Below are 27732 nucleotides of genomic sequence, written 5' to 3' on the forward strand. Positions count from 1 at the left end.
TTAATCCTCACAGTCATCCGGTGTGCCAGATAATGCTATTATCTCATTTCTCAGATGAAGAGTCAGGCTCAGAGACTTCAGCAAAATCACACCACTGCAGTGTGAAGCCAGAATTTAAACCTGGAGGCCTAATTCCATGACTCTCCCTCCCCTCCACTGTGCTTCCACTGGTGGGCACATCCACAGACACAAACACACCACCCTGCTCCCCACACAGCCCGACCTGCCCTACTCGCTCACACACATACTTTCATGTGTGATGGCACATACGTGTAGACACATCCCATGCTGGTACACACCAGTTCATACTGAAACCCACATTCACACGGGTTGTGTGTGTCGCACACAGACACTCCCATCCCTACACATGTAGACCCAGGCACCCAGGGCCCTGACATTTGCTCACACATACACCCCTACACTCCAGCCCCCCAGGCTCAGGTGCAGACATCTGCGTGCATACATCCTCATCACACACGTATCACACAAACACTGCACCTTGTTTAATGATGCCCAGGAAATGAGAGTCATTATTTTTATTTTTTTTTAAAAAAGAGCCTCTCAAATGCCAATAGATTCCAGCATGTTTTTTCAGTGCTAAAAGGTTTTACAAGCAAAAGTCACCCAACAGTGCCACCTGCTGAAGCCTGGCTATTCTCTCCCGTCCTGCCTGTCCCATCCTTAGCAGGGTGAAACCTGTCCTCAGTTTCCCCCAAAGCGCTCAGGACTTGGGAGCTGGGTGGGGGAAGCTGGGGGAGAAAGTGGGTGCAGGTGGACAGAGGAGAGATTATACTGAGGCAGGGGGACACGTGGAGAAGGACTTCCAGAGCAGGCAAGGAGAGGAAGATGAAAGAGAGAGGCCTGCAGGGAGACAGACAGACCAGGCAGGGAGCGGAGAGAAGACCATGGGACTCAGAGAATAAGAGAGAGAGCACAGATGGAAAAGACTGGGAGGGAAAGTCTGGCATGCAGGAAAGTAGATGGGAGAGATGGGGAGGGAGGATGAAAGAGACCCAAGGAAGGACTAGAGGGGCAGCCAGAAATGGCGGAGAGCCCTTCCCAACGTCGGCCCCCTGGACCCACAAGTGGCGCGAGCCTGGCAGCTGTCCCTCCTTCCCTCCCTCCAGGGGTGCCTCTGCTGCAGGGGCCTGAGGCTGCAGTGTTGTCCTGGAGGTGGGGATGCCCCAATGCCCCCCTCAGCCCTCCAAAATGTTTGTCAAGCAGCCCCTGTCCCTAAGGGGCTCAGCTCCCCACCACACACCCTGCCGGCAAGTCAGGATGAGACAACTGTCAACAGCAAAGGGCTCTTACCTGAAGTATCTGGCTTCTTAGGTGCAGAGTGACATCCAGAGAGAGGATTTGTTCAAGGCCACACAGAAAATTAGGAAGAGTCAGCCCTAGAAGCTTCAGGGGCCCAAGCATGGGCCTCCACCCCTGTGTCAACTGAGATGAGGGTCCTCACCCTCTTCTTTCTTGATAGAATCATGGAGGAAAGAGAGATTTGAATCCCCATTCAGTGGTTCCAGACCACAGGAGAGTAGGGGATTAACCACGAGGCCCCAGGAGGAGACCGAGACCACATTCTTGCATCACCATGTCAGTACCCACCCGTCTGGAGTCAAGTGGATCAGAGCAAGACAATCATCAGTCCAAGAGAAAACCACTGACCTTCAACTCATAAGACATTGGCACTGAAAGCTCCCACTTATCCCTTCCCATGGGGACACTGAGCCTAGGGGAGTGGGGCATGCTGGGGTGAAGCAGAGGGCCTTAGCAGAGGGCATGAGAACCCCCCACCCTCCCAAGCCAGCTGCCCACACAAACCTCTTGACACTGATAGAGCCAACTCCTCAGAATCCTGAGTTCTGGGCTCCCTAGAAGGTGGCAACTTTGGGGGCTTCATCCTTCCCTTCTGAGGCCTAAATTCTGGTCCTTTTCTCTCTCCCAAGGGGTCACTTCCTCCAACAGAAAGGCCCCTGGCAGGGAAAGTCTTGGGGTAATTTTTCTTTTTTATGAAACCCCCTGATATGTCCCATAGCTCAGCTGGAGTCACAAGGAGGCACCTCTCTCACCTTTGTAGAAACACACAGGGCTGCAGAAAGCTGGCTGACTATACAATGCGGAGCAGGTGCCGGCTTACATCTCATTTGCATATGTTTGCATATGCTTTCTTACTTCTCAAAATACTAGGAAACTATTCTCCATTCTCCATCCTATAGCTTCTTGGCATTTACAGTCTCTCTTGACTTACACGGGGCATCTCAATGCTGTGGACTTCCATTTGCTTAGCTAGAGAAGGACTTGGATTATAAATCCAACAGACTCTAAACTCCTTAAAAGCGGCATCCTGGTGCCAACCTGCCCCCTTCCCTCCTGCCAGACCAGACCATTCACTCCCTCGCTAAACATACCCTGTTCTTCTGTGCCAAAAAGAATTGGCTGATGTTGTTCCCCCTGCCTGAAATACCCTTTCCTCTCCTTCTCTACCTGAAAAGCTCATATTCAGACATCAAGACTCAGTTCAAATGGAACTTCTGCAAAACTACGGCATGTGAGTTTCTCTAGTTTCTCCAGCACCTCCATGCAGAACAATCACCTCTCAGTGGGCCCCAGCACTTTGGCTCATTAATAGCCAACAACTAAAGGGAAAATTTATTATACCACTAAATGATATTGAATAATACAGCACATGTCTTTCCTATTAGACTGTGAATTTGTTGAGGGCAGGAACCATGGGAGACGCAGCCATCACTGCATAACCTATAGCTCCTAGCTCTGGGAAAATGACTGCGTAATCATTGTTTGATGAATGGATGAATGAATGATTCTCTCCACGGTCTTTATGCTCACAGATTCTGGGATTCTTCCTCCTTTGTGGCTAGCTCAGACTAGGTTAAAAAGCAGTGATATTCTACTCAATATTTTACAACTTGAAGTAACACAGACAGAGGGTCCATGTGGACCCCGTCTGCTTTTGAGCACTAGTGCTTCACAAACAAAACCCCAATCAGTGTCTGCAACCCCAGGTGGGGCCTTGAGCCCAGAGGTGAGGCAGGCAATGGGGCCAAGGCTGCTGTTTAGGAAACAAATAACCAAGTGGGGAAATTTACAGTCAGATAATTGGCAGCTCTGGTGCACAGTCAAATGCAGTAAATTAAGTGTTTTCTTGTAAATCAAGTTTATGATTTGCACTGGAGATGTAATTGTTAAAACTGTTCATTTTACCCGCAAATAGCAGTTGAAAGAAACCAATTTAGGAGTGACAGATTGGTTTTTGATTCTAACTGTAGTGCTAAAACAGTTAATTTTAATAACATCCTTTGGACAGGAGTCTGCTTGTTACTTAATATCATAGTCAACAATTTGAAAACTGCATGTTCAGCCACTGCTGCTTCCGCTAAAAATTAATCCCATTTTTCCCCCGAATGGAGGTATTTCTCAGCAGGAAGCAGCATGCCCATGCAGAAGGACTTTCCTCATTTGCAGGGTTACAACCCTTCTACTCTGGGGAAGGGAAGCCACAAGAAGGTGAGGTATAGGCTAAAACGAAACAGGTCCTGGAGTGTTGAGGCCAATGGGGACCCTCCCCAGTGTAGGAACCCCTTCAATGGCAAAGGGGATCACAGTCTGAAGCTCCTCCCTGCACACTTCCATTGGCCAGGAGCTCACTCTCGCATGCCTCCTCTCCCCCGGGGTTCTACCCGGCTCTACACCCTGAAACCATGTAGACATCAACTCTGAATAAACAGGACAGATTCTATCTTTCAGACTTGTCACCGTCCTCCTTCCCATCTCAGGACACACACCTGAGTCTGTCAACATTCAAGTCTAGTCTATGGTGTCCAAGACTGGATCCATTACTTTTGTCACTCACCAACTTGGATCCTAAGCACCCAGTGGGCTCACCGCTCCCGGGACCAGGACGCCACTGGATTATAGGAGCTCATAAACAATTTCAGCAGTTCACTCTGACCCCTGACAGGCTTCTAGCTCTGCTTCCAAATAGTCAGAGCTTCCCAAACATTAGCATGTATTAGAATTACCTGGACAACCTTCTCACACAGATTGCTGGGCCCTACCTCCAGAGATTCTGATTTAGCAAGTCTGGGCAGAGCCAGGGAATTGGCATTTCTAGCAAGCTCTTAGGTGATGCTGATGCTGCCAGCCCACAAATCTGGCTTTGAGTAGCACTGATGTCGGAGATCTATGTTATTACCACCATCACCACCTCACCACTACAGAGGAGGAAGCTGGGGCCCAGGGGGGCAGGAAGTAGGACAAACAGCATCAGCAGCACAACCTCCTGGGCCTTCCTCCCATGCCCACTCTGGGAGACCCATCCTTTCCCAAGACATTCCTGGGAGGCTCCAGACTCCCAGCAAGGAAGATGTGTGAATCAGCCCACTTACCCAGTTTTTGTTCAATTGATTTCAAAAGGTATTAAAAAGGGAAACTTTTGTAAAGAAAGGAAAAGCCTGTTCATTTTCATGGCCAGCACTTGGAGGAACAGTTCTTCTGGAGCCTAGGCAATCGTTTGTAGAGTCTATTATAAAGGGAAACCTAAATCACATTTATGGCTCATACTGTAAGGCAAATGTAGGTATTAAAATTGTTCCTTTTAAATGATAAACACCCGCTGAAATGGTGCAATAGAGCTGCATCAGAGACTGTTTTCACCCAAAACAAACTGACTCAGGAAAGGCAGTAAATAGGGAATTTGACTGCAGTCTCCATAACTGCTGTTTACTGTAAGGAGTCGGGAGGAGGGGCCATGGAGAAAAACTAGCACGTGGAGACCATGTTTGCTTTTAGCCACTTTAGCAACTTAACCTTGCATGGCTCTGTCTTCTCCAAGATCTGAGTGCAACAATTTCTCCCCGAAAGGGACATGGCTCCTTGTGGGGTGGGTATTTTTGGTTTCTTCTAGCCCGGTTTCAGATAGCAGGGCTTTCGTTTTACTGTGCATATCACAATCGTTGTGGTTTTGCTTTTGAGAGAGAAGTAATAGAAAAAATAGTTAATCACCCATTCATAATCTCTTAAACATTATTTTTAAGCTGATAGTAGCAAAACAAAATGCAATCTTTCTAACATCTTCAAGCAATTACTTGTCATTTTTCTGGTTTTCATAATAAAAGGAAATTAGTTTGGGGGAGGTGGAGTGGGGGACAAACTCCTGACTTTGAGTTTTGGGAAGATGAAGAACAGACTTAGAGTAAATCCTACCCGTGTTTTCCTGATGAAAATGAAAGCAGGAGCCAAGCAAGGGCAAGGGGTGCAATTGGGGGATGGGGCTTCTCCTGGCCCTACCCCCAACAATATGATACAATTCAGAGCTGCCTCTGCTTGAAGAAATTTGGGGAACATACAGACCTCTCTCATCTACCCCAACAAAGCTCAATAAATGAAGAGTCACAGCCAGAGCCAAATTAAGCTCCTCTGAGCATCCTCCGTGAGGGATGAATTCACCATGAGGGGTGAATCTATGGACGGATGGACGGATGGATGGATGGATGGATGGATGGATGGATTGATGGGTGGGTGGGTGGATGGGTGGGTGGGTGGATGGGTGAATGGATGAGTGGGTGGATGGATGGGTGGGTGGGCGTATGGGTGGATGGGTGGGTGAGTGGGTGGATGAATGGGTGGGTGGGCGTATGGGTGGATGGGTGGGTGAGTGGGTGGATGAAGGGGTGGGTGGGTGTATGGGTGGATGGATGGATGAAAATAACCACTGTTTCTTGAGATTTCTTCCATGCTGAGTAAGACTTCTCAAACTCTAAGTGTGGAAGAACCAGTTTGTTTCATTTCCAATCAGTTTATTTTCCAATTTGTTGGAAATGCTTTCATGAAATAAGCTAAAATGTCACCGGCTTGTCAAGTTGCTGTACAAGTATTCTTACTCTCCATTTCTGTCATGACCAGTCTGCGGATGGCACCAGTCCTGGGCCCCACTTGGAACAGAACTGTTCTCAGGCTGGCTGCTAGGCACATCACACACATTCATTCACTGCCTTGCAGTCACTCTCTGAGATGGGTGCTTTTATACCCACTTTCTGGATGGGAAACCTGAGGCTCAGGGAGAGTTTGCGAGTTGCCCAAATTCCATAGCTGAATTTAAAGTAGAGCTAAACTTTAAATTCAGATCTCTTGGGCTCCAAACCTGTATAGTTTCCTGATGCTGGGCTCTAGAAGCAGTCTCAAAGGACATGGAGTGGAGGGATGCCCTCCCAGTTGGAACCTAGGGAGGGTTCCTCCGAGGCCTCAGGTCAGGAGCTAGGAGGGGAAGGAGATGCTTGGTGGAGGCCAGGCACCCACAAAAACAGAAGCAGGAGTGCAATGGGAGGTTCAGAGAGCCATGGACCAAGCTAGAGCTGGGCAGGGAGAGGGCATGGAGGGAGCCTGGCCCTGTGGCTACTCTCTCGGGAAGCGGGGTGAGAAGCGGCCCTTGGCCCAGAGCAGAATGATGAGAAAAGTCAGCCACCCAGCTCTCTGCACCTTGATCTTCACTCTAGAGCCTGGGCTTCCCATTTTGTAGAGCAGTGACTGGCATTTTTTAAAAAATGTAAATCTGCCAGAAGACACTCCCATCAGGGTATTTCTTCCTTTAAAAGAGTTTAAGGGACTAGAGGGGTCAGAGCACTCTCATTTCCTGCTGAGCTGCTTCTGTGAAGCTTTGAACACCAAGGATGGAGGGCACAGGGCCAGATGTTCAGAGAGGCCCAGAATGAAAGGGAGGATCAGAGAGGGCCGTGCTGGCTGCCCTAGCCGGGCCTAGCCGTGCTCTCTGGGGCACCCAGGGAGGGGGCAAGGCTCACTTGGAGGTACAGAGGCCTCAAACTAGGCCCACATACAAAATCAGGCCTGGGAAATGAGAGTTAACATCTCACTGTGTGTCCTAGGGACCACTTGCCCAGCTCTGTCGTTCAAGATTCTATAGGGAGAGGCTCCACAGATCCTGAGAGCAGGGCCCTCCACTCCCATGCCCACCCGCATCCTGACCCCCAGGAAATTGCCCTGATCTGAAAGTCCAGAAATCCCTCCCGTTGTCTCATCTTAGAGTAGTTCCATAGGCAGTGAGGCTGCTCTGCCAGGCTCTATGCTGTGGTTGGGGTGAGACCCCTCAAACCAGGCCTGCTGCTAGAGTAGGTGAGACATGGGTGCCTTAAGAGAGGAAAGCCAGTGTTACGGGTGCCCAGAGGACTCTAACCCAGCTGGGGAGGGGGGTGGTCAGGGACAGCTTCCTGGAGGAAGGTGGAGTGGGGGAAGCAGGCCTACCTGAAGCGAGCCTTTCCTAGGGGAAGGAGGAAGGGTTGCATTTTAGGTACACACACACACACACACACACACACACACACACACACACTACCACCACCACCACCACAACCACAACCACCACAACTTTGAATGAAAGTCTCTTTTTTTTTCCTGGTGAAGAGAAAAAGAATAATTTTCATAACTTTTTGGAGCTGTAGACTAAGCCCTTTACTTCCCAAGTAGGGAAACTGAGGCTCAGAGAGGTGAGGTGCTGCACCCACGGTCACACAGCAAGCGGGGCGTGGGGCCAGAAGTCTCCCCGCCGCTGTGATTCAAGTTGTGCCTCCCCAGCCAGGCACTACCACGCAGAAGGGAGAGAAAGCCCTCTGGAGGGAGCGGAGGCACGGCTCCCCCTCCCCTGGCTGTTCCCAGGAGAGAAGGAGCTGGGGGAGCAGCCAGTCCTGCGTGGTCCCCAGGGAGCATATTTGCCAAGAGAGACAGCAGGGAGGCAGAGCAGAAGCAGCAGTCACAATATTAAGGTCCCTCACGGTAAACAGGAGCTCTGTTGTTCCAACATCCCCCGCCACTCACCTGCCCCTCCCAGAACCACCCCTGGTGGGGAGAAGGGCACTATCCTTCACCTCCAGAAATCCCAGCACATACATAGCTCCCTCCTCAAAACCTGGCAGCTCTGAGGCCTCAGAGGTGGGAGGGAGATGGGTGGGCAGACTGGCTGGACTCTGGCATTGGGCCCAGCCGCTCTACCCGGGATACCCCACTTCCTTATCTGCTCTGTGGCCTTGGGAGAGTTGGTGACCACAGCAACAATAATAACAATAATGACAGCAAACACTCACACAGGCCTTACGGGAAGCTGGGCACCCATCCTAAGCAAACTGAGATGTGGATTCAGATGATCTCCACTACAACCCGGCCAAGCAAAGGCTGACAACATCCCCACTTCACAGAGGAGGACACTGAGGCTCAGAGACGGGAAGACACTTGCCCCAGGTCACAGAGCTGGGGAGTGGCAGAGCTGGGAATTGAACCCAGGCATTTCTCCTCTCTTAGCCTCGGCTGTGAGTCTGGGGAGGTAAAGGTCCTGATCCAGACACTCTACACCCTCCAGGGAACTGAGGCAGGGAGAGACAGTCACAGCTGTGCCAGGAACAGAGAGAAGTGGAGGGCCCGGATGGTGGAGCAGCCTGCAGATGGGACCCTGCAGAGGAAGGGCCTGGGCTGTAGGGCACCCAGAGGAAAAAGCGTGAATCCAGAGGGATTCTGAGACACAGGCCAGGTCAGGGGGCAAACAGGGGATCTCCAATTCAGAGCGACAGCGAGAGGGCATTTCAGGCACAAGTGACAGCAAAGGCTTGGAGATGGAATGTTCCACCACACAGAATGCTTTATCTTTGGATAAAGCATTATCCAAATGAGGGCCAGGTGCTAGGATGCCAGGATGGGGGCAATGACGCTGAAGAGGTAATGAAAGTACTGGCCATACTTCCAGAACATGCACAGGCCAGGCGCTGGGCAGGTACTGGGTAACTGGTACAGCGTCACCCAGCCCTCACCACAGACTAGGGCGGAGAATGGATTCTCACCCATCCTGCAGGGAGAAGCTCCAAGCTCAGAGAGGTGAGTGCCTCGCCCCAGGCCAGCTGCAGAGCTGGTCAGGGTAGAGCAGGGTTTGGGTCCGGGTTATCGAGCACCTATCCTGCTCTCTCTTCCACCCTATCCCATCCCCACACCAAAGGCAGCACCGAAGAACATAGGTTGGAGAAGCAGAAGCCGAGGCGCAGAGGAAAGGAAGGGGCAAGGACAAGGGCACAGCAACATGAGGCCACACCAGGACTCAGTCCCTGCTCCGGCCTCCCATCTTGGGAAAAGGGGTAGGGCTCCCTAGAGGCCCATTGTGGTCCATGTGCCAGTGTGAGGTGATGGGGAGGGTGTGGGGAGCAGGCCGGTCACAAGCAGCTGGGCCCACTGTTGATGTCATTCCTGGGGTGATGATGAGTGATGCAAAGACCCAGGCAGTGGCTTGAAAAGATGATCCCATTCCTGCAGAACTGCCCCTGTAGGGAGAGAAAGGGTCCCTGCCCCATGTCAAGCAGGGAAGCTGTATCATTCATTCAGCTGACATTGTCTGAGGCCCTGCTCTGAGCTGGCCCTGGGCCCACAAACTATGCAGCCTTGTCCAAGCCCTTACCCTCTCTGGGCTTCATGAAAGGGCTGGACCAGATCCTCTCGTTGATGCATACATATGTGCATTCTCTCCTTTCTTCATTCATTCACCAAGGGCAATATGGACCACAAGACCCAGGCCCTACTCTCAAGATACCCAAGGCTCCCTTTCAGCACCACGAGTTCAGGTTTCGCAGTGCACTGAATAGAGCCCAGTCTGCGGGTCCAGAGACGGAGACCTGGGTTTCTGTTCTGCCTGCCCTTGACTTCCCACATGACCTTGTTTTATTCTTGCATTCCACAGACATTTACTGCACGCCTATTATGTGCCAGTCCTGGGCCCTGGGGCAAGCGTTAGTCCACAGAACAGTCATAGGTCCTGCCTTCCTAGAGCCTTCGCTGACTGGGGAGACAGACTATACAAAAAGAAACAAGTAGCCTCCCCGCTGAACCTCAGTTTCCCCAACCTTACAGTGAGATAATGTCAGGTGGGGCTGATGAAGCATGTACTATGTGGCAGAACAAGATGACACCAGCAGCCAGTGACCCTCTATGCCTGTAACTTGATGTGGAACCTCAGGAAAGACCCTTCGCTCCTCTGGACTGCGGTTTTCTTATCCGGCAAAATGGGCATGTTGCATTTCTGTATCCAGCTAAAAAATATATCGTCTATTCTTCATCACCTAAAAGCAAACATGGATTTGAGTACAGGAGGTCTGAACCCTGCCCACAAGCTCTTTCATTGATCCCTCCAGTCTCATCTCAGCTGCTCATCTGTGATCCCCAAATCTGACCCCTCACTACTCCCTCTGATCACTCCTGCCTCTGGACGTTCATGCATGCTGGTTTTCCCAGCCAGAATGCCCGTCCTTCAGCTCTTTTCTCTGCCTGGGTGATCCTTTAAGGTCCAGCTCTGAGGTAACCTCCTCAGTTAACTTTCCCAGCTCCCACTTTACCCCAGACAGAAAGAGATTCCTCCCTGGTGGTTGGTCAATTTGTTTTCACTTATTTTGAAATAAAAGTTTTAAAAATGCCTACGATAAAAATTTTGAACTGTTCATAAAGATGTAAAATAAAAAGATGTCTCTCCTTCCAAACCTTTCTCAATAACAAAACTAGCTCCTGCTAATATTTTGTGTTCTTCCAGAATATAAAGACATATATATGCATATACAGTAATAATAACAGCCAAAGAGGTCTTATTCTGGCCCCAGCTCTTTTCATGCTCTCTCTATATATTAATGCATGAGACATCACAGCAACTCTATGATGAGACGCTATTATTAGTTCCAGTTTACAGCCTAGGTAATGACTCCCAGAGAGGTTAAGTGACTTGCCCAAGTCACACAGCGGGTAAGTGGCAGAGCCAGGGTTCACATCAACCCATGCTTTCACTTGTCTTTTATACACGAAATGTGTTCATGCCCACTGCTCTGCTCCTTGCTTTATTTTGCTGAAAATGCATTTCTGAATCTCTCCATATCAGCACATATCTCCATATCTGCCCCATTCTCTCCTAGAGCCGTTGGCATGGAAGCACCACGTCTCACATACTTACTCCCTTCTGATGGACATTTTGGGGGTTTCTAGTTGCTGCTGCAAACAATTTTGTAACCCTCTGGCTTGCATCTATATCCTGATGCACTTTTGCAAACTCATCTGTGGAATGTGGCCTGGGAATACCTGGGCCAAAGAGCATGAAATTTTCAAGTTTTGATAGATGTCGGGGGTGGGGGGCAGGTTTGCATTCTCACCAAGGCTGATGTGCCCATGGTGTGCGTACCCACTTCTAGGATGCCCAGGTTGGGTGTTGGCCCATCAGGGTCCCCTCCCCAAGCTGAGCTCACTCATGGAGGGATTAGCACTTGTTCTCCTCCAGAACACATGGATGGAGATGTGAAAGTATTTGAAGGAAGATGAGGACCTTTTAAGGAGAACCATCTTGAGTCAGTTTCATGCAACAAATGGCAAGAATTTTTTTGGCACCTACTATATGCCTAGTTTTGGTATATAGGAGGCAGAGATCAACCAGTGTTCCCAAACTCAAGTACCTGCTGGGGCCAGGCAGGTGGCACAGAGGAGAATAATATGGGCTACGTGAAGGGAGGCTGGGAGGGTGCCACAGCTCAGTGCCAGCCAAGAGCTGCCAGGCAAGAACGCGGGGTTAGGAGCCAAATCTGACCATTTTTCCAGAATGCCAGAAATCTGGATATTTAGGTGAATTTATCCTGACACTCAGCCGAACACCTGGCACTTGAGGACTCCATAGTTATTAAATGAATAAAAGAAAGAATAAATAATTCCAGGCTGGGCAGGGTGGCCCATGCTTGTAACCCCAGTGCTTTGGAGGCTAAGGCAGGAGCATCACTTGAGGCCAGGAGTTCAAGACCAGCATGGGCGACATAGTGAAGTGACCCTGTCCACACAAAAATAAACAAATAAAATTAGCCAGGCATGGTGGTGCGCACCTCTAGCTCCCAGGTACTAGGGAGGCTGAGGCAGGAGGATCACTTGAGCCAAAGAGTTCAAGGCTACAGTGAGCTATGATCAGACCACTGCACTCCAGCCTGGGCAACAGATCAAGACTCTGTCTCTTAAAAAAAAATAAGTGAATTCAAAAAATCAACCTCAAAATATGGAGGAATATTCATCTTGTTTCCCCATCCTACCTTCAGTAACCTTCTAAAAAGCAAGGATCATACCTTACTCCAAATATGTGTCAATTATCCAAAATTACTTAACTATAAGTATGTGTGATTAGTCTCCACGGTTCCATATTGCAGGTGATCAAGACTGATATGCACCACGGTGCCATGCCCAGGTTTGGACAGTGGGTTTGCTGATCCTTCCTCAAGCATCACCACCCCAGGAGACCTGGGGCAGAACAAAGAGTGCCTTCAGGGTTTACCTTCCAAAGGTGCAGCAAGAAGCCCTTGAGGCTGAGAGCCCAAGAGCAGGCAGGAGCTGGACAAGCTGGAGCAGAGAGAGGGCAGTGATAATTTGGACACACTCCAAGAGGAAATCACCTGGGCTGGGAGCAGGAGCACCCAGGGAGCCTGGAGCTCAGCCTCCATGGAGCTCCATGTCCCCAGGCAATGCTCTTTGGCTCTCAGTGCCTCAGTTTCCCCACCTATAAAGGGCATATTTACCATAACCATGTAAGTTATCAAACAAACCAAGAGCTATTTATATATTTAGGTTAAACCATATGAAATTGTTATTTGGTCCATCAAAAACATTTAAATATTGGCAGCAGCACTCAAACCAACCTCAGAATATCTCCAGGACATTAGGCATAAATCAGGACTATCCTGTACAATCCCAGACATGCAGTCACCCCACGGCTCGTGACCATGCCACCTGCTTTTCCCCCACTTACTTGCAATCCAAAGCCCTCCTTCTGCCCCCCACCCCCTCTGTCATTGGGCTGAGGTATAAAGATTAAGTTAATGGCAGGCGGAGAAAATCGGCTTTGTTGGCAAATTGTCTCTGATATTTATTTTGAACATTAAAACGAATCATTCGGACTAAAGAGGGCTCTAGTGCGTGGCCCATTAAAATGCATGCATTATGTATAACTCTCCCAGCTTCACCTCCAAGTATTATCAGCCTAAAAAGCAAACATGGTTTTTAAAGCCCCTTGTTTACGACATCCCATGACAGCTGATTAATGGCCACACTTTCGAGATCTGAAAGCTTAGTAACCCAAGCTAGAAAATTCAATCTTATTCTAATATAGATGGTTGGGGGGCGGTGAGAGGAGGGGGGGAGTGCAGCAAAATAGGAACAGAGCAGAGCTCTTCAAAACAGATCCAAGCAGAGGGTCATAATAATCACAGCAGCAGTACGAGCTGGGGCTTCTCACAGGGCATTGTCTGTGTTTCTTAGGGCTGCCACAGAAAATTACCACAAACTTAGTGGCTTAACACAACAGAAATGCAATCTCTCACAGCTCTGGAGGCCACAAGTCTGAAATCAAAGTGTTGGAGCACCAGCTCCCTCTGAACGCTCCAGGGGAGAACCGTTCTTTCCTCTTCCAGCTTCTGGGGGCTCCTGGAGATCCTTGGCTTGTGGCTACATCACTCCAATCTCTGCCTCTGTCTTCATATCCCTTCCTCCTTGTGTCTCAGCGTCTTTTCTGTTGCTTATGAGGACACTTGTCATTGGATTTAGGGACCAGCCTAATGCAGAATGATCTCACCTTGAGATCCTTACCTTAGTTGCATCTGCAAAAACCTTTATTCCAAATAAGGTCACATTCTGAGGTTCCAGTAGACAGAACTTGTGAAGGGACTCCATTCATCCTCCAACCTGCTGCAGGTTTCTTCCAGCTCCCAGCATGGCCCTCCTTTTCTTAGAATGGTCTTGGGACCAACCAGGCCTGCAGATTCTACCAGATCCAAGGAAACTCAGCCATCTATTCATACTTGCGCATCCTCCCTGCCACCTCCTTAACTCTGGCTTCAGCCAACCTCAGCACTAATGTCTCTGCTGCCTCACTCACCCGCTTCCAGTGTGTCCCTTTTAAGGAGCTCATCTGGTCCTGTTGCTTCTCCTCTTGGCCACACAATTACTACCATGGCATCTTACACTTGGCCTTCATAGCCTCTTGCAGCACTTCATTAGTACAGTTCCTTGTTTTGTCAACAGTTACATGTTGAACTGTTATGACTAGCCTGACCAAATCCCTCCTGCAGCAGTTACAAAAACTCCACCCACCAGGCACAGCCCTGCATGATGGGTCCTGCCTCTCCACCTCAGCCTCCTCTCCTTCCCTCCTCTCCCCTGATCACTCGCTGGGCTCCAGCCACAGCAGCCTCCTTCTATTCCTCCAGAATGCAAGCCCAGACCTACCTCAGGGCCTTTGCACATGCGGTTTGCTCCACCGGAAATGCTCTTTCTCCAAATCTTCCCCATCTGGCTTAGGTGCACCAAGCAGGACTCAGTTCAAATGGCACCTGCTAGGAGAGGCCTTTCCTGACCCTCTTTCCACCAGTCCCCAGACAAATCACTCTTCCCCGCTTTTGTTATCTTCATAGCAATTGTCACTGTCCCAGGTCATCTGGCACCTCTGGTTTCATTTTTATTTTGGTTTTAGTTGCTTTCTGATTTATGCTCTGTCCTCCCCAACTAAAAAAGTAAGCTTGCTGAGGATAGGGACCTTGACTGTCTCATTCTCTACTCTCTCCCCAAGGCCTAGGATGCTGTCCCATCACCTCTGCCATCTGTTGGATGAGCAATGAGTGTTTGTCTTCCACAAATTCTATAAACTCCATGAGAGGATTAGTGTGATTAGTGTGTCTGTGTCCCTGGAACCTTGCTCAGTTTCCAGGACAGAGCAAGCTCTTAATGAATTCACTGCCTGTAGCTCTCTCTGTGTTACAGGTGAGAAAGCACCTTTTGGAAAACTTCTAAGATCATCCAGGTTTTCATCTAAAGGCAGCACTCTCAGCTTATCTCTCTCTCTTTCTCTCTCTCTCTCTCACAAATACACACACACTCTGTCTTTCTCACACACACACAGTCTCTCTGTCTCACACACACACACTCTCTCTCTCACACACACATACACACACTGTCTCTCACACACACACACACAAACACACACACATACTCTCTCACACAAACACACATGTACACACAGTCTCTCACACACACACACACAGTCACTCACACACACACACATACACACATACACACACACACATACTCTGTCTCTCTCTCTCTCCTTGGAAGTCCCCTACATTTATTCACATGTTCATTTTGCAAACATTTACTGTGCGCTTGCTGTGACTCAGGCTCTACTCTGACCCTGGAGGTGCGATGCTGAGCAAGCCAGTGCAGCTCTACCCTTGCAGAGCTGACATCCTGGTGGAGACACCCCTTTTGGTCTGTACCTATCCTAAACCATCTCTGGCAGAGCAGCAAAACACACCCCTTTTCTAAGTCTTAGTTTCCTTACTGTCTGATGGGGGGCAAAATCTAACCTATCAAGCTGGAAGCCCCAGGGCCAAATATGAGATCCGAGAAATTATTTTGGAAAGGAGAGGCCCCATAGTGTCTCTGGCCTGTCCCTTTTCCTAGTCCCCCTCTGCTGTCTGACTAACGCCATCTCCTGTCTCTGCCCATGTCCTAGTGTCCCCATTAGACGAACAGACCTGAACTCAAACCCACCTCTGTGTGTGAACATAAAAAAATCACCTAGCCTTGCAAAGCCTGCACTTCCTCATCTGCAAGATGGAGATAATACTGTCTACACACCGGTGTGGGAAGGATAGAACGGGACATGCTTCATAAAGTTCCTGGCAGTCTCCAGGCACTCAGTCATGTTTCTGCTCCCCTGGAATACCCTCATTCCTCCGCCTGCCCATCCCTCAAAGTCCAAGCCAAGTGCATCTCTTGAGAAGCCCCCCGACCCCCTTCCTGGAGTCCGTCACATGCCCACCTTCTGTCCACACTGCCCAACCCTGTTAGCCACTCTCCGTTTTCCTCCAGGGCACACGTTTGGAGCAATGATCAGACCAGTCCTCAGCATCCCCTGCAGTGCCTGATGCTGCTGGACACCCAGCAGGGGCTCAGACAGAATTTTGATTCACATTTGCTCCCTGACCACCTACTCCCACCAGGCCCTGTGACAGGTTCTGGGGGCACAGCAATGATGTGGTTTCCAAGCCAGAGGCACTCACATCTAGGAAAGACACAGACACACTAGCAAACCCCTCCCGTGCAGTGTTGTACAGGAGAAATTGGGAGGCCTTCCTGGAAGAGCTGAGCTTTCAAGGAGCCCTTCTTGGCTGAGTGAAAACGTTTACTGTATCAATGTGTTCCTGGAAAGGTTCACAGGGATTAGCGTTCCCACTGGCATCTACCGTCAGTCCACGAGTCCTTAATCCTGACTTCTTAATTGGTGACAGCTAGGTTCTGGTTGTCTGGTCCCTGGTTCTTGATCATGTAATTTAAGATTTGTCAACACACAAATGGGATGGAGTCAGAGACTGCTTACTTCTGGGACCCTTCGTGCCAGTAGGAGGGTTGCTGACCTGAGTCACCCCTTCCTTACTAGGTTTGTTTGAAAAACTAGAATTGTATTGCTTATATATTTTCCAAAACACTCAAAAGGCAGAATGTTTGTCTTGAAAGCTCTTTCTTATCCAGTATGAAAATATTTTATCCACACTGTCAATGTCATTTTCCCCATTTGTTGGAGAGGAAACTGAGACAGAGGGAGGAATGACTGGCCCAGGTTTCCCCAGTGGATCAGTGCTGGGCCAGGGCTAGAACCAAGCACCTGTTGCACAGCCCAGGACTCTACCTGCATCCTCTGCCCTCACACCAGGGTCCCTGGGAGAGGAGGCCCTTGCTGTGGGTTTGTCTTAATCAACTCTTTCCTCCCTCCCTGAGAGGAAGGCCTTCTCCCTTCCCAGCCAGTGGGGAAGAGCAGCCCTTCCACCTTCTGAAGGCCAGGGAGGGAGGCGAGGTGGCGCTGAGGGATGAAAGCGGAGCTCCCAGCGAGGTCTGTGAACTGATGGAGGGTTGGTGCCACTGTGCTTGGGAGGCAGTCATTTAGCTTAATAACTGTGAATTGGGAGCTGTAGCCATGACACAGCCATCCCCGGCCCCCCACAGGGAGACTGCTGAGCTGAGCTCTTAGCAGGGCCACCCCTCCCAGGGTGCCCTTTGTGGGAAGAACAGCAATTGCCTGCTTTTGATGTCTGTTCTTATCTAGTCACTGGAGCTGCAGCCCTAACAGTCATCTCCTGGCGCCTGTCTCAAATGCAGGAGCCATTCATACCACCCCTGCTGGTCCTTGCAGGCCCCAGGGTCTGTGTCATCAGGACGTGCCACAGTGCTGGCCAAACTGGGTGCAGCTCCAGTGATGCAGGCTCACATGCAATCTGCTCACCAGCAGAAGAATGACAGCAGCCAGGTGGTGAAACCAGGGCCCTTAGCATAAAACCCAACCTCCTGGGATGGCACTCGAGACTTTGCCATTCTCCAACCCCAGCCTGGCTTCCAGCAGTCCTGGCTATGCTGTTCTCCTTGTTTAGAATGCCGCAGCCCTTACCCACTGCCATATCCAAGACCTCTATCAAATCCCAGCCCTAGAGTCCGCCACCAGGAAGCCTTCCATGATTGCTCCAGGCCACCAAGTTGTCCCTCTCCTGTGAATGGCAATAAAACTTTCTATCTGTCCCACTTACTTCAGACTTATGACATACGTGTCTTATTCTCATTTCATTAGTTATCTTTCATGTAGGCTCACCAAATGCTGACCTGGGCTGTAAGCTCCAGGGCAGCAGGGACTCTGTTTGATTCTCCTCTGAGTCCCCAGGGCATTGCATATGGCTTATCACAAAGTGGTACTCCACATATATTTGCTGTTTGCCTCAATTGGGCAGATAGGCCCTGCCAATTTAAACTCAAAGGAAAAAGATTGTATGAATTCGTTCCACAACTGAATTTAGGATGTCTAAAAAGAAATGCAGGTTATTTCTTTTGTGCACATGAACAGAGACTTACCTCATGCCTCTTTCTAGAATCCACTACCCATTTTTCCACCTGGAGAACTCCTGATCTACCCTCAGTGCCCAGCTTGAACATGAGCCTCTCCGGGAAGCCTTCTTTGAATCCTCCAGGCCGACTCATCACGTCCTTTTTACCATTTACAGAAAACCCTGCATTTGAATTCTGTTATGGGCTGAATTGTGTTCACCCCAAAAGACATGCAAATCCTAGCCCTGGTACTTGTGAATATGACCTTATTTGGAAATAGGGTTCTTGCAGATGATCAAGTTAAGATGAGGCTGTTAGGGTGGCTTTAATCCAGTATGACTGGTGTCCTCGGACACAGAGATTGAAACACATAGAGGGGAGACAAGGTGAAGACAGAGAATGGCATCCACAAGTCAAGGAGTGCCTGAGGCTACCAGAAGCCAGGGGAGAGGCATGGAACAGATTTTCTCTCAACCCTCAGAAGGAACCGAACCTTCTAACACTTTGATTTCTGACTTCTGGTTTTCAGAACCACGACACAATACATTCCTATTGTTTAAGCCTCCTAGTGTGTGGTACTTTTGTTATGGCAGCCTTAGCAAACTCATACAAATTCTGCATTTGCCTCTTACTAGCTGGTTGACCCTTGGCAAGCTGCTTAAATCTCTGAGTCTCAGTCTCCTCTTTAAAATGGGCATGGCAAATCTCCTTCAAGCCCCCTTCTCTTTTCCCATCATCACACAATGAACCTACATTCCCAGCAACCCTTGCAGGTAGGTGTGGCCAGGTGGTTAAGTTCTGGCCCATAGACCACAGGGTGGAAGCCATGCGCCCAGCCCAGCCCAGAAACTGACCACACAGTCCTCCACACTCACTCTCGCTTCTTCATCTGCAGGCAGAGAACCATGTGGCCCTGGGAGGTGGCAGAGCTACAAGATAGAAAGAACGTGGGTCCTTGATTGACTGCAAGGAGGCTCCCCCTGTGGAGTACTATATTGAACAAGTTCATAAAATGCTGAGGTTTATGCAAAAGCTGTTAATATACTCTAATATAAATATTAGTCATGTAATAGTCTCATGAGTATCAGAAATGTTATGGTAGGCAGTTAATACCATGTTTTTAATATTTTTATACTCAAACTGCCCCACCACCTAACACAAACCAGCACAAAATAGGGTATGAAAAATGCTCACTGAATTTTTGTTAGTTAAAGAGCACTGCCGTGGGTGCAACTGGCTGGGGCTGGTGTGGCAGGCGGTAAAGGAATTCACCAAGACAGTCATAGGTAAAGAAAGGCAAATTTATTAGAGAAAGGGTTGCAAGGGTGCAAAGGGCAGCACAGCAGAGAAGGGGCTGTCTGCAAAGGGGCTGGAGGGAAGTTTTATAAGGTCGTGCTGGAAAGGTTACATGCGGAACAGGTTTTTGGGAACAGGATGTTGTGCTAGCAGGTTGTTTTTGATGAGCTGTCTCCCAGATCAATTGTTCTCCCCTACCTAGAATTCCTTCCTCCTTGTTGCTTTCTTATCTTGTCAGGATTCCACAAGCACTAGCATCAGGAGTTCTTGGTTGGTTCCAGCTCTGCCCCAATCTTAGGCCAAAGATTTAACTCTTCCAGCCCTCAATTTCTTTGCTTATAAAATGAAAGGGTTAAATAAGACAAAAATCACATCCATGCTACAGCTCACTAATCAATGAAGGCTTGCTTTCCCCCTACCCAGCCAAGACTGCCTCAGAATCCCTCTTAACACAGAGCCCTAGAGAGCCCCTCTTGGCCTGAGTTGGCCCTCTAGACAATACACATTAGCCATCTCTGAACACCCGTAACCCAATTCTGGAACTAATCTGCCTCAATATCTACTCTGGGAGCAAGAACCTCAGTCTTCAAACTCAAGCTTATAGGAAGAATCCTATTTAGACTTTTGCATAAATCGTTGTAGCTTTGAATTCTGGAGCCCTCCTTTTGCAATGCTCCCTGGAAATGTAACCCTAGTGCATCACAGCCAGGTGCTCTTCCCCGCAGGCAAAAATTATGTGAAGGTCACAGAGTCTTACACAAAATGTAGGCTTTGGGAAGACCTCGGGTCCTCAGACCCCTCTGCTTACTTCAGAAACAATCGCTGTTCCCAGCCTTAGTCTTTTTAGGTGCCCTGCACTCTGCTTTTGTCCCACACTGGGGCTGGAAACCTTCAGGGTTGCTGGAAATCACCCAGCCATTCCTCCTGGGTTGCTGCAGGGAAAGCTGGGGTCCCACTACTTACAAAACCTGCACCCATTGGAGACATCTCCAGGGGCCAGGAAGCACCTTTTCTCCCTATTCCTGTTTCCCTTGGAGCGCTCCCTCTCCCCTTCTTCCTCTTCCCACTTCCAGCATCATCCCTTCAGGGGTGGCTTTAGAAAGGAAAGCCAGGGAAAAAATTGTCTTACAGACAACTCCTCTTTCCTCTTGGCCACAAGCTACCCCTAGGTGAGAAAACTGGGAGCTGCTGCCTGATTTTAAAAATATATATATATATATATATATATACACACACACATATATCTACATATATATATACACACACACATATATATATGTATATGTATATCTGGGATTCAAAAAACATGCAGCCTCAAGCTGAGAAGATTTCTCTTTGGTAAAGGCGTTAAGTATTGTCAGGGCAAATGGGAACAGGCACATAGTTGCCCTTGGAGGTCGTCGCCTTTCTAATCAGTTTTACTTTTTTTCTGTGTTGATTGGGCAGAGTCTGTACTGAGCTTTGATGTCCCCCAAAATGCCAGTGAGAGTTAGAGCCAGGCATAGTTTGCCATGACGCTTTGTGCTAAGAGCCCTGGGGTCATATCACATGCAGGTGACCCAGTCATGTGGGAGATGTGTCACATTCATTTCATATAAATGCTGATTATTATAAATGACTTATTACTTTTACAACTGCCACTCCCATTCTGATATGCCCGCTTTAATGGGAGCAAAAGGAGTAGGGGTATTTCACAGCCATTCCTGGGCAAATTCCACAGGACCCAGTGGGAGACACCCAGAGGTCTTAAAGTCAAGTGTCTCTCCGGCCTAGGTAGACTCCAGATATGTGCAGCAGGCGGGGAGCCCAGGACTGGAGCACACTCACCTGTCTAAAGGGCACAGCCGCCACTCAGCCCCCTCAGCTCCAGGGTGCTGGCCATCATTGGGGCTGGAGAGACTTCTCATTTTTCTAGAGAAAGTGAAAATTCTAAATTATTAGTATGCAATCTCTGGCTCATAAATTGTTGAAGTTTAAAACTTTAAACACTGTGAGATGAAACAAAATTCATTTCAAGGTGGAATTTGACCCATGAGTTACCTGGATGGCCTCCACCAGCACCTAGGAAGCACTTCATGCAGGTGGAACTTCTCTGGTGCTGGTGCAGGGGTTTGGCTAACAGTTGTGGTGCTATGCATATGTGCATGGGTGTGTGAGGGGTAGTGGGAGGCTTGGGTGAGTTCAAATGGCAGAGTAAGAACAGGTGAGAGTGAGGGATAATGTTCTTAAAGATGCTGGGTAAATATCACCTCCTCTTTGAAGCCTCCCTGCAGCCTCCACTCTCCCCTACTCCATCCTCAGGCAGAAGTGGTCCCTGCTCTGCACTGCCCTGCCCCCAGTATTTTGCATTAAAATTAGCCATTGATGTGTCTAAATATTACACGGGATGCTGAGGTTGGTAGATGGCATCATCTCTTACTGTGGGTCAGTGAACATGCTGAGGATGGCAAGAATAAACGAATGCATGAACAACTTCTCAATGGAGCATCTGCTAAAGGCAAGAGCCCTGCTTGCCTCTCTGCACACCTGATTCTGACTCCCACAACACAGCTAGGTGGGCACGACTATGCACAGGTCTGGGGAGCAATGCATTCCCCTTAGCCAGGCAGCCTTGCCCAGCCTTGACATGGTGAGACAGGTGGGACCAGGCCCTGCAGAGGCAGAACCACTTCCGATGCCACAGTGCAGTGGGCCTCCCTGGGGGGCTAGGCTGAGGGCACTCTCTTCTCCCTCAGTTCTATTCCACTTGACAAGCATGCATCAAGCCTGCTTCCTGTATGAGCCCTCAAAGGGACGAGGAGCAGACACACCCAAAGGCCCAGGCAGCAGCACTTCTTGCCTTCCTGACTGGCTGTGCTGGGGAAGCGATGAGGAACAGAACACAGCTCGTTGTCAGGCAGAATAAGAGCACCGATGTCCTCTCACCTCAACCCAGCCCTGCCAGCTACTGCTTTGGTGTTACCCGTAGGCAAGTGACTGAAGAGCTCTAGGCCTCAGCATTCTCATCTGCAAATTGGGAGTGATTTAGAACTTATTTCAAAAGGCTGATGTGAAGATGAAATCATACAGTGCTTGGCCCAGGCCTGGCACATAGTGGGTGCTCAAAAAAAGGCAGTTAGGAGTTTCATTGATCTCACTCTTCACACATTGTTTTGTTTAATCGAGAAATGCTGTGAAGTATCACTATTGCCCCATTTTAGAGTTGTGTTAACTGAGGTCAAGAGAGAGAGCCTGCCCCAGTTGCCCAGCTAGTGGTGGAAGGACTGGCGCTTCACCTCCCTTCTCCTGACCAGGAGTTCCATCCTCTGATGGTTATGGTCCACTCTCTTCCCCTCCTCCTAATGCTCCATGATGCACTGTCTCATGTGGCTGCTGCATGTTCCCTGGGGGTCAGTCTGTCTTGCTTCCACACCAATTCTGCATCTATTCCCATGGTCACACCTCCCCAACTCCCTCTCTCCATGTTGTAGGCCAAGGAGTAGGCTTATGGAGAGGAGAGTGCAGTTGCACTCCACAGAGATTCACCAATGGGCCATGTAGACCTGAAGATGCCCAGATTCCAGCCTCAGAGAACTATTTTTTGATTTTGTTGTGCATGAGAGTCACCTGGAGGGTTTTTAAAAACCCTGATTGGTGGACCCCACCCCCATGTTTTCTGATTCAGTAGATCTGGGGTGCAGCTGGAGAATTTGCACCCCTGGTGATTCTGATGCCACAGGTCTAGGTTAGAGCCAGTGGAAGAAACAGGCCCAAGATCTTTGAGTAATCAGACAAAGATGCAAACTCAAGTCATATCCCAGCAAAGGAAACAAACAGGAGGCTGAGACAGAGAATACCAAGGAGAGCATTCACTGCTCATAGGCTGGTCAGGGAAGGTGACAAGGGTGGGCAAAGCATTTCTGGCAGAGGGAACAGCACCTGCAAAAAGGCCTGAGGTAGGAAGAGTGTGGGCCCTTGGATGGAACAGTGGCCAGAATGTAGTAAGTGAGGAGAAGGGTGGGGAATCTGGGGTCAGAGGTAGTTGGGCCTTGGCTGTCTAGCTGGACAGCATTTCTGGCCTCCTGTGTACATGACTGAGGTCTGGAATGCCAGTGAGAGTGATGTCTGCCGCTTCCAGTCTGGCACATTAAGAACATCCTGGGTCCTTTTTCCCTCCCCACAGTGTGCACGAGAGAGATGAGGACAATGCCCTATGAGAAGATGGGAGAGAAATCAGAAAAAGGGCCCCTGGAAGACTGTGAGGGTCGGATCGGCCTGCAACCTGGACGTTATTCTTCTAGCTACTGATTTGGCTGATTTTTGTCTCAGCAGCTGAGCTTACCATTACTAATAAAGCCTGTTCACCTAGCCCTGGCCTTAAGTCCTATACAGGTCCTAGCTGGGGTCCTGAGATTCCAGCTGTTTCCTGTGTGGGACTGACTGCAGCCTCTGGCAATTCACATGGCTTCTCTAGGACTGGGATTTGCAAAGCTGTCTCCAGGATTGCTTAGAGCAGAGCCTCTCAAACCTTAGAGGGCAGGGCTCAGAACGACACAGAGGTTTGTTCAAACAGATGGCTGCGAGAGTCTGTATTTCTTTTTCTTCCTCTTTTTTTGGAGACAGAGTCTCATTCTGTACCTCAGGCTGGAGTGCAGTGGTGTGATCTTGGCTACCGCAACCTCTGCCTCCCGGGTTCAAGCAATTCTCCTGCCTCAGCCTCCTGAGTAGCTAGGATTACAGATATGCACCTCCACACCTGGCTAATTTTTGTATTTTCAGTAGAGATGGGGTTTCACCATGTTGGCCAGGCTGGTCTTGAACTCCTGACCTCAAGTGATCTGCCTGCCTTGGCCTCCCAAAGTGCTGGGCATAAGCCACCACATCTGGCCCAAGAATCTATATTTCTAACAAGCTCCCAGATGATTCTGATGTTGCTGTTCTAGAATGCCTTAAGAGCCACCATAGGCCAGATATGGTGGTTCATGCCTATAATCCCAATGCTTTGGGAGGCCAAGGCAGGAGGATTGCTTGAGGCCAGGAGTTTGGGACCAGCCTGGGCAGCATAGTGAGTCCTTGCCTCTACAAAAAGTAAAAATAAATAAATAAATTAGCCAGGCATGGTGGCGTGCACTTGTAGTTCTAGCTACTCCAAAGGCTGAGGCAGGGGGATCGCTTGAGAACAGAAGTTCAAGCCTGCGGTGAGTTATAATCATGCCACTGCACTCCAGCCTGGGCAACACAGAAAGACCCTGTCTCAAAAAAGAAAAAGCCACTGTCTTATGTCATCTAGCCATAATGTCACTTAAACTCAGGGGGTAAACACCATATGGGCAGGTATGCCCTGCCTTAAAGGAGTCAGAAAAATTCACCAGATCTGAGATGTAAAAGGCTTAGATGAGGAAGGGGTGTGTCCCCCTCAGTCCCCTGCAGGAGAAAGACCACCATTAGGAAAGTTGGAAGTCCTGAATTCCACTTCTAACTTGACATATACTCAAAGTCCCTGAGCCTCAGTTTCTGCATCTGTAGAATGGACGGATATGACACCTACTCTCTGTTCCTCACAGGAGTATTATACGAGTCATACAGAAGTATCAGGAGGGCTGGGTGCCTCCACCAGTCCTGGAAGGAGAAGAAAAGCATAGTCCTTCTGAAAGCTCCAACATCCCTCTTGGACCTCAGTGGGGGCCTGTGTGCTGAGGATGGGGGAGCAAGAAGCCAGAAGGAGCCTGGGTCCCTGACATATGAACTATCATTCCAGCCCTGGGCTCCACACCAACATACTTCTTTACAGAGGGAAGAAATTAACTTTGATCTGGGGATGTTTGTTTCATGCATCTGAATCATATCCCTCCAGCTCTAGGCACTGCTCCAGGCTTCTGCCCCCTCCATTTCATCTGAGAGCAGTTTGCCTTAGCTTTTCATCTAGTAAAGGTGAAAGATCATTGTGATTTTGATGGTTGTCTCAATGACTGGTATTGGACATGGCAGAAAACCCAGGTAGCTAATACGCTGAGAGCTGCTCACACCCACTGGGAAACTTTTAGTACTCTGGGAGAGGCTCTCTTCAAAGGGGGCTGGGAAGATGCAAGAGGGAGATGGTCAGCCTGCAAGGCTGAACGGTGAGCAAGGTCACCTCCCCCATTTCATCCAAGGCAGGGCTTCTCAACCCTACCACTACTGACATTTGGGGCTGGATGGTTCTCTGTTGTAGGGGCAGTCGTATGTACTTTAGAGTGTTTAGCAGCATCCCAGGCCTCTACCAGCCAGATGCCGGTAGTACTTCCCAAGTTGTAAAAATCAACAATGTCTCCAGACATTGCCACGTGTCCCCTGGGGAGCAAAATCACCCCCTGTAGAGAATCACCACTCTAAAGTAGCAGTTCTCCCCTTAGCTTCACAATGAAATCACTAGGGAGCTTTAAAAATATTTACTGAGACCTGGGTCCCACACTTGAGATACTGACTTGATTGGTCAAGGGTGTGGCTGGGTATCAGGATTTTTTGAAGCACACCAGGAAACTCTAGTGGACAGCCAAGGCAAGAAGCACTGCTCTTATTCTTCCTTGGTAGCTAGTTGTCATGGTAGTGGAGAGAAGGCAGGGACTGGAAGGACTGTGATGTGCTGAGCCTAGAGATTCAATAGGCCCATAACAGCCGGGACAGGGACAGGATATCTTCTATCCCCAGGATGTCAGCCTGCATTAGAACACAAAATAGTCTCTGATTCTGTATGCCTGACCGGGCTCTGCCTTCTTCAAGTTCACCCAGGTCCCAGGGTTAATCCAAAAGGACAAGGGTTCTAGTGAAAGTAACAAACCAACTTGGCCCTTCTTAGCCCATTTCCTCACCTTTGAAACAGGGAGCTGTTTTCAGGTGGTACCTCCAGGCCTTTTTCTGAGGCTCCCTGTCAGCGAAGGCACTTTGACAAGTGATTTTGACAAGTCATTGAAAATGAGTCCAAAGAGGCCCATTCTTCACCTGCCAGAAGCCCTCCCCAGTTGGTCTCTATGAGTCTTGAGCCAGACATGGCAGGCTCCATCTAGGCATGGCAATCTATATAGGGTTGGTATGGAAGACATCATGCCCAGCTGGAGCTGGCCAGGAGCCAGAGTACAACCATCATTTCCCCAGTTCATGGACTAGTGGGTCCAGGACCCACCCACAGGCTCCTGGAGGGCTTAGTGTGGCCTAGAAGTAAACAGGGAAAGGGCTGGACTCACTGGGTCAAGCACTAGGCAGGGTGCCCTGCCCTGTTCCCATGGAATCACGGTGTCCCCAACCCAGACAGTTGACCTGGTCCAAGCCTTTGTAAATGCAGGAGCATGGACCAGTGCTGAGCCACTTGCATCCACACCACTACGGAGCTTGCTGAAGACAGTCCCAGGCCTCACCTCCAGAGATTCTGATTCTAAGCCTGGAGCAGTGCCAGGGAATCTGATTTTTCAAACTCCCCAGGTGGTTCTGACACAAGGTCTAGGAAGAACCAAATCCTAATGCATCCTTCCCAGAAAGGAAATTCCCTGGCTTCATCATACCCAGAATGTCAGCAGCCTGTGCTTGGTCACTTCTTTGGCCTGCCCAGATCTCTGTACCATACAGCATCTTATCTTCCCCGTTCATAAAAGCACTCACCATCAGGAAGCACTATAACATCTTCCTTGGCTCAGAGAGGGTAAGTGACTGGCTCTGGGGTTGCCCAGCAAAGTGGATGCAGAATGGGAACCAGAAGCTGGTCCTCTGCCTGTCTGGGCAGTGCTACTGCAATACAACCAGCACGGTTGGCACCTACTCTGTGCCAAGGCCCGCAGCAGCCTGGGAAGTGCGGGAGGCTGTTTATGCAAACTGACAGCCTCTGATCCACATAGGCGCCTGCCTCCAGCTCAGACTCTAATAATAGCTCTTCCTCGGAATTCCTCCCATCTTGGTGGGAGTGGAATATTTAGACATATCAAAGATTCTCTCCCCTTCTTTCATCGGGCCAACAGTGATATGAAAGGAGTACAATGAAAAGACAGGTCTCTATGACACGCTTCAGAGAGCAGCCAATTCCCTGACATCCCTCAAGACTCCAATTGACTCCACACTCTCTGACGGGAGTCAGCGCGGTTACATAATAATAACACCTTCCATTTCCGTGGCGCTATTATGAGGCTTTCACCAGAGTGCTTTCACACGCGCTTGCTTATTGAGCCCACAAAGCAGCCGGGTGGCAAGCAGGGCAGCCATGCTTTGCCCGGTTTTACAAATGAGAGAATTATGGTGCGCAGAGGTTAAGTGACTTGCCTAAGTTCACACAGCAAGTTAGTCACTGATCGTGGAGTCCTCTGGCAGGTGGGAGTCTGTAAATCATCTTCTCAGAAAGATAAAGAAGGGTCCTCCCTCATCGGTGGGCCCACCTGTGCCCCAGCCTCCTCTCTCCTCTCAAATCCTCTTCTAACCCTGCTCTCCAATCATATAGAATTCTTCTTGGTGTCCCCAAACCTATCCTTTTAACACCTCTGTGTCTTTGCACCTTGTCCCCCC

The 27732-nt window shown here is 49.4% G+C and overlaps 1 long non-coding RNA gene across 3 annotated transcripts; it reads right to left on the minus strand.

Moving 5' to 3' along the window:
* Positions 1-4628: 4628 nt before the first annotated feature.
* On the minus strand, positions 4629-27600 carry LOC129048257 (uncharacterized). Of its 3 annotated transcripts, none has more exons than XR_008510459.2 (4): positions 26842-27600; positions 25674-25905; positions 21058-21141; positions 4629-4987 (listed from the first exon to the last, which is right to left on the minus strand). It is a non-coding gene; the product is annotated as an uncharacterized LOC129048257 (long non-coding RNA). The 3 variants fall into 3 exon arrangements; XR_008510458.2 differs by lacking the exon at positions 4629-4987 and adding an exon at positions 19177-19565; XR_008510457.2 differs by lacking the exon at positions 25674-25905.
* Between the last annotated feature and the right edge of the window lie 132 nt (positions 27601-27732).

The sequence above is a fragment of the Pongo abelii genome, chromosome 8, assembly GCF_028885655.2.
Source record: "Pongo abelii isolate AG06213 chromosome 8, NHGRI_mPonAbe1-v2.0_pri, whole genome shotgun sequence".
Classification (NCBI taxonomy): domain Eukaryota; kingdom Metazoa; phylum Chordata; class Mammalia; order Primates; family Hominidae; genus Pongo; species Pongo abelii.